At 35.1% G+C, this 7,609-nt stretch overlaps 1 pseudogene; it reads left to right on the top strand.

The window, feature by feature from the left end:
- Positions 1–240: 240 nt before the first annotated feature.
- LOC103666315 lies at positions 241–7,402 on the top strand (annotated as a pseudogene).
- The last annotated feature ends 207 nt before the right edge of the window (positions 7,403–7,609 follow it).

The following is a 7,609-nucleotide window of genomic DNA, read 5'->3' as shown; positions in this document are numbered from 1 at the left end:
CAGGAAATCAAAAATCAATTTAAACAATTTATGGAGACCAACGAGAATGAAAACACAACGGTCCAAAACCTATGGGACACTGCAAAGGCAGTCCTAAGGGGAAAATACATAGCCATCCAAACCTCACTCAAAAGAATAGAAAAATCTAAAATGCAGTTTTTATATTCTCACCTCAAGAAGCTGGAACAGCAATAGAGGGACAGGCCTAATCCACACATGAGAAAGCAGTTGACCAAGATTAGAGCAGAAATCAATGAATTAGAAACCAGGAGTACAGTAGAGCAGATCAACAGAACTAGAAGCTGGTTCTTTGAAAGAATAAATAAAATGACAAACCACTGGCAAGACTTATCCAAAAGAATAGAGAAAGGACCCAGATTATTAAAATTATGAATGAAAAAGGAGAGGTCACGACCAACACCAATGAAATAGGAAGGATTATTAGAAACTTTTATCAATAGCTTTATGCCAATAAATTAAGCAATCTGGAAGAGATGGAGGACTTCCTGGAAACCTCTAAACTACCAAGACTGAAACAGGAAGAAATTGATTTTTTAAACAGGCCAATTAATTATGAAGAGATTGAAACAGTGATTAAAAACCTTCCAAAAAAACAAAACTCCAGGACCGGATGGTTTTCCCCGGGGAATTCTACCAAACATTCAAAGAAGAAATAATACCTATTCTCCTAAAGCTGTTTCAAAAAATAGAAACAGAAGGAAAACTACCAAACTCATTTTATGAGGCCAATATTACCTTGATCCCCAAACCAGGAAAAGACCCCATCAAAAAGGAGAATTACAGACCGATTTCCCTGATGAATATGGATGCCAAAATCCTCAACAAGATCCTGGCTAATAGGATCTAACAGTACATTAAAAGGATTATCCATCATGACTAAGTAGGATTCATCCCTGGGATGCAAGGGTGGTTCAACATTCGCAAATCGATCAGTGTGATAGATCATATCAACAAGAAAAGAGTCAAGAACCATATGATCCTCTCAATAGATACAGAAAAAGCATTTGACAAAATACAGCATCCTTTCCTGATTAAAACCCTTCAGAGTGTAGGGATAGAGGGCACATTCCTCAATTTCATAAAAACCATCTATGAAAAGCCTACAGCAAATATTATTCTCAATGGGGAAAAGCTGGAAGCCTTTCCCTTCAGATCAGGAACACGACAAGGATGCCCACTCTCGCCACTATTATTCAACATAGTACTAGAAGTCCTTGCAACAGCAGTCAGACAACAAAAAGGGATAAAAGGTATCCAAATCGGCAAAGAAAGGAGATACTTTTTCATAAATAGGTGGAAGAAGAAATTTTAATACTCTTTTCCAGGTGATATTTAACACATTATTGTGCATGAAGAGAATTTTGTCCTGATTATTTCATAAAGATGTCTTTTACCCTTTGAAATGCCAGCGTCTGACAGTTGTGAGCTCCTTACTTTGTTGAACAAGCTCTAACTCAGGGAAAATACCAAGAGGATACGTGCGATTGACCTTTAAACAAGCCTTGCCTTCTATCAGAATTTGTAAGTCTCTGTGGCTGAGCTTCTCTCAAAGGAGTTTCTTTCTATTATACATCATCATACAAGTAATACTTAGTTTTTGAATTTTCAAATAATGTTGCATTCTGTTTATATCAAAATGTCAGACTAAGAGGTAATGCCTTCGGTGTCCTGACAGTCACATCACTTAGTTATCAGGTAGTACTTACGGATATTTTTCTTTCCCAGAGTGCTTCTTGTTTTGATCAATATTACTTGAATATAGAAGCAAATTGGCCACATTCCATGCCTTATATTTATTTTATTTTATCCATAGTACCAAGTGAGTATGTATCATCTTAGACAAATCAATTTCCTTCTCTGTGTCCGAGCTTCCTGTCAGTAAAATGAAGGCTTTTGAAAACAGCCTGTTGAGCTTCCTCCCATTGCCGTCACTCAATGTTTATATATTCTCAGTGGAGATGATACTATCTCCAAGGATGGGAACACTGTTTGGGGTGGGAGGGCGGTAAATGGCATCTTAGTCTGTGGCCCTCCAGAAGGCCACCATGTATAAACAGATATGCAGTAAATCATGGTAATAAAATTCTATGAAACGAAATAAGTGATTAAGAACAGTATACTTAGGGACACCTGGGTGGCTCAGCCAGTTAAGTGTCTGCCTTCGGCTCAGGTCATGATCCCAGGGTCCTGGGTTAAGTCCCACATCAGGCTCCTTGCTCAGCAGAGAGCCTGCGTCTCTCTCTGCCCCTCCCCCTGCTTGTGCGCGCTCTCTCTCTGACAAATAAATAAATACAATATTTAAAAAAGAACAGTATATTTAGTAAGGTTCTTTAGGAAGTAATAATTTAAAACAACAACGACAAAGTTTAGAAACACTGCTCCATGCGTTTATGCACCTCAGTTCATGGGCCCAGGCTAAAATCATTTTTAAAACTCTGCTTAATCCTTTTTTCATTGACGGCATATAATCATATGATCACCATATAATGTGGGTCATACATATAGGTGTTCACCGTGATTATTTTCTGTCTAATGTTTGTTTGCATGTCTACATTCTTAATTTCTTTTGGACGTATATCTCTACATCATTATTTCCAAGTAAGGACTTGAACCCTAAATAAAATTTCCCTCAGGAATATAAATATTCTCCTTATGTTGAGAATTATTGGATTATATTGGTTCTGAATTATAAGCCATGATTTAAAAATCAAACATGATGCAACTTACTCAAATAAATATTTAGGAGAGTTTCTTCTACTCTTTAATATTAGATACAAAGTACACCAATACAAAGAGTGCTCTTTCTTATCATCTTTGGATCCAACATTTTGGAGATACAATAAGCATATGTGTTTGTTTAAATAATTCATATACATATGTTTTTATATTATACTATAATATAATTATTTTATAATTATTACACATAATATAATAGGATATAATTATCAAATAATTATTAATTAAAATAATTATATTATAATATATTATATATAATTCCTAATATATATTAGTTTCCCTGTGCTTTTCACCAGGGGAAAAAAAAAGAAAGCAAAGTAAATGTGAGCAAGTGACCCAGGATAGTAACAGACTTGTCATCAAAATGTAATCAGTTTTCACAAACACTTATAGAATTCCACTCTTGAAGATTTTATACTTTACACCAGAGAATCAGGTTAAGCGTTCAAATTACAATTATCACCAGTGTGGTTCCCTAGAGTCTGGGAGAGTGGATAAACCTGCCATGCCTTGCAACGGTTTCACTGACCAAATGGTGATTTCCAACAAAAACCAAATATATGAGTGCTCAATACAGGTAACCTTTTCTAAATTTTAGACTTATAAACAAAAATGTCGAAGGTACAGTCAAGTAAGTGGATAATTAATTTATCTCCCATTAAATTGTGATGATGATGTTTTTGCACACACACTTACACACACAAGCACACATACAAAATACGCTGTATAAATATGTCATGAGCATGGTGGGCAGAATAACGGTCCCCCGAAGAGGCCTATGTTCTAACCTCCTGAAACTTTGAATATGTTCTATTACATGACAAGGGGCAATTAAGATTGCAGATGAAATTGAGGTTGTTAATCAACTGACCTTAAAATAAAGGGACTATCTTGGATTATTCTGTGAACCCAGTGAGATATTCTCCTGGCCGTTGCTCACTTTGAAGGTGTAAGGGAGCCCCAGCCAAGGAATGAAGGCAGCATCCAGAATCTGGACAAGGCAGGAAAATGGGTTCTTTCCTAGATCCTCCAGAAAGGCGAGCAGCCCTGCCCATTTTACTTTGGGCCAGTAAGACCATCTCAGATTTCCAAGCTCCAGAAATAAGATGCGTGTTGCTTTTTAAGCTACTGTTTGTGGCAATTTCTTACAGCAACAGTAGGAAACACATAGAATGAAATAAAATATTCAAAAGACTAGAAATCTATTACTAAGGCCAAACAAGTTACAAAAACATCAGAAATTACTTAAGCCTTTAAAAACATTATTTCTCTAGGCAGGTGAGACAGCAGAACAGTTCAGAAGGTCTCTGGAAGTAACCTACTTTATGTCAGATCCTAACTTCACTGTGTTCTAGGTGGGTAACCCTAGTAAATTGCTTAATACCTGTGGCTCTGCTTTCTCATTTTTATAGTGGATGAAATAATAATTGTACCTCAAAAATTAGATCAAATAAATATATCTGATATTACAATCAATAGTACTGGGTACAGAGTAAGTCCTATGTATAACTTTCTGTTTATTTTTATAATACTTATTATTTGCTATTTGTGCTATTATTATCCTGAGAGAGAACACAGTAACACCCAATCTTATATAGACATAATTCTTTTGGTTTCAGTATTACACCTGAAAGAACTGGTATACATTTTAGCCTTTGGTTATCTTAATAGATTGATGGAGGGAGGTGTTTGTAAGGGCTATTTTGTAATAATCTCATTGCCATAGTTAAAGCATGAATCTGTATATCAGATATAAATATGAAACAGTTGATAATTTTTAAAACATTTGGTTGCGGGCGTTTCAAAGGGAATTGGCCCATCTTGAGGCTATAGTTCTTCTTTCCAAATACATAATGATTTAATGTATTGCTATATATAGACATATGTACTGTAAAATTTACCAATTATCTGCTGTTTTTGCGTTATGTTTTGGTTAAATAGGACTATTATGAAAATGAAGCTGTTTATTTTGGGGTGCATTTGTTTTGGGTAAAGAGGACAATTTACACATAAGATAAGCTTTTTTTTCCTCTCTCTCTCTGTCTCTTTTTTTTTTTTTTTGTCCTCGCCTTTTAGGGAAGTGTTGATGTTAGCGATTTTTAAACAGTGAAACATCCGTTCCCCTTAATATATTTATACCACTACAAATTCACTTATATCAGACAACCTCAAGGAAAGGAGAACATATTGTACATTGCTCAAAGCTACACAAAACCACTGAGATGTAAAAAATTATCTAACGACAGTTTTTATTTTAAAAATGAAATTACTTTTATACAGAGGAAAAAAAAAAGAAACCCAAGCACTGCAAAATCTTCGTTTTTTTCCCTCTACTTCTATAAAATAAATTTAGATTAAACATTCCTAGCTTCATCTAGTTTTTTGAAGTCTGTTTTTATTGTACATGATGGAACGATGTTTTGCAGTTATAACCACGTCGAACAGTGAAAGGTGACACTTTGATAGACTCAGCATCTTGTGGAGCTGGGAGGATTTTGAAAGTCATCAAATCCGCACACACTCAGCTAAATCTTGACAATATATTGAACAAACCATTAAAATTTTATATCATTTTTCATGTTCAGGATGTGCGAGATCTCATATATTTATGCTGTGACATAAGCCCTTTTAGTTTGTCTATTTACAGTAGAAGTTAAAAATCCTAGATTGCTGTTTTGCTTCATTTGTTTTCATGATAAAATTTCATGGGCTTGAAGACTGTTGAAGCTCAACGTTCCTTGCTCTTGTACATGGGTAGAGAGATACTGCTATTCTTCGTTCCTTAGGTTTACTGTGTCCAATATCTGGTCTTTTTCTCAACATAGCCTTCACGTCTACTCCAAGTTTCTAGATAATATATAATTTCCTTAATTTACTTTAAAGACAAAACATTTACTTGTATTCCTACTAGATATCACCGCTTTACCATGAAGATGATAAATCAATCTCATTTTCATTGACCGAATCTGGCATTCAACATGCAAGCCTAATAAAAGCTATGATCTAATGAAGATGAGAAAAAGAACATTTCTGTTTTCTTTAGACTGATAAATCTACTCAAACAACACCTGAAATGTTCATTTATAGAAGGAGCAAAACTTCTTTATCATCACAAACTGATTTATCACAGCTGAGTTTTTCTGTGTTTGAATCTCCTTGGGATAGCTTGTAAAGTAAAGTTGACTTTAAAGGTAAAAAAGGTAAAAGCAGTTTAATTGGAGAGCTCAAGAGAGCATAGGTGCATATCACTTTGAAAATGTTGCAGTATTATCTCAGAAAATAGGATAAGACGATGCTTTCAAAGAAAAAATATAAGTATTTGTATTCAGGCAATCGTAGGAATATAAAATGGGAAGTGGGAAGATAGGGTAGCATAAATTGAAACAAATGTGTTAAAACCTCTTCTGTGTCCTGAACCCTAGGGGCTAGAAATCACTGTCTCCTAAATGAAATTGTATTGGTGCAGCTTTAATGTGGACGTATACGATACCAGATTTTTTTTTAAGATTTTAATTATTTGAGAGAGAGCAAGAGGGGGAAAGAGAGCACAGAGGGAGTGGGAAAGGGAGAAGCAGACTCCCCACTGAGCAGAGAGCCTGATGGGGAGCTCAGTCCCTGGACTCCGAGATCACAACCCATGACCCAAGCCAAAGACAGACACCTAACTAACTGAGCCACCCAGGGGCCTCTGATACCGTTTTTGTTTTTTTTTTTAAAGGGATTCATGATTGAAATTAAAAACATAGGTAAAAGTTTAAAGTAGCGTATAGTCTTTATTAGTATCTCTCCTTTTGTTGTCCAGTTTGAAAACATGGCATTAAAAATTAACACACGTGTGTACTTGCACATGGAGCATAATGTGTTATAAATAAACGCATGTATCCTCTACTAAAGTGGAATTTGACAATTGGCAAAAAAGTCATAATATTCTCTTTTCTCAGAATAATAAAAAAATACAGTGGGTCTTTTAATATTCATCTTATGAATATTATTGAGGATTTCAAATGTTAAAATGCATCCTTCAGTGATTTTGGCTTTTATAGAAAGGTGGTAGGGACAGCTAGTAATTCTTTAAGAAAGCATGGAAAATAAACTATAAAATAAAGCATTATTTTAAAATGCTTTAATAAGAATGATTATAAAATAACTCTAAACTAAAACCACCTTAATGGATATTTTGGTATTTGGCCCGTGACCCTCCAGCACAATGTTCTGAAGGTCCAGTGGGGACGATGTGTTTCACTGGCAAGCCACAATTATGGGACCTAATGACAGCTCATATCAAGGAGATATATTCTTTTTGACAATTCCTCTTCCTACAGACTACCCCTTCAAACATCTAAGGTTGCATTTACACAAGAACTTATCGTCCAAATATTAACAGTAATGGCAGCATTTATCTCGATATTCTAAGATCACAGTGGTCTCCTGCTTTAACTATTTCTAAAGTTCTTTTATCCATTTGTTCAGTCTATGTGCTCCGAACTCAGGTGACCCCCTAGTGCCAGAGATTGCACGGATCTATAAAACAGACAGACAGTACAACAGAATATCTCGGGAATGGACTCAGAAGTATGCCATATGGTGCTACCTGGAAGGCAGAATAACCTGCATTATAGCTGGAATAAACTTTAAATTACTGTGAAAAAAAAAAAAAGGTCTCTCCTCAATTTGTTAAAATTCTAGTGAAGCAATGCCAAACAGGCAGTTATAGACTCTTAAATTCACTACGATATGAACTTAAATTACTATCTATAAATTGGGAACAGCTACTGGTTAATTTAATTTTAAAAGGTCTTATTTGCAGACTTTTAGAAAAGACAATAACGCTAAGCATCAACATACACAATAT

This window comes from Ursus maritimus, unplaced genomic scaffold (genome assembly GCF_017311325.1).
Source record: "Ursus maritimus isolate PB19 unplaced genomic scaffold, ASM1731132v1 scaffold_36, whole genome shotgun sequence".
Taxonomy (NCBI): domain Eukaryota; kingdom Metazoa; phylum Chordata; class Mammalia; order Carnivora; family Ursidae; genus Ursus; species Ursus maritimus.
This window is presented reverse-complemented; position numbering and strand designations above follow the sequence as displayed.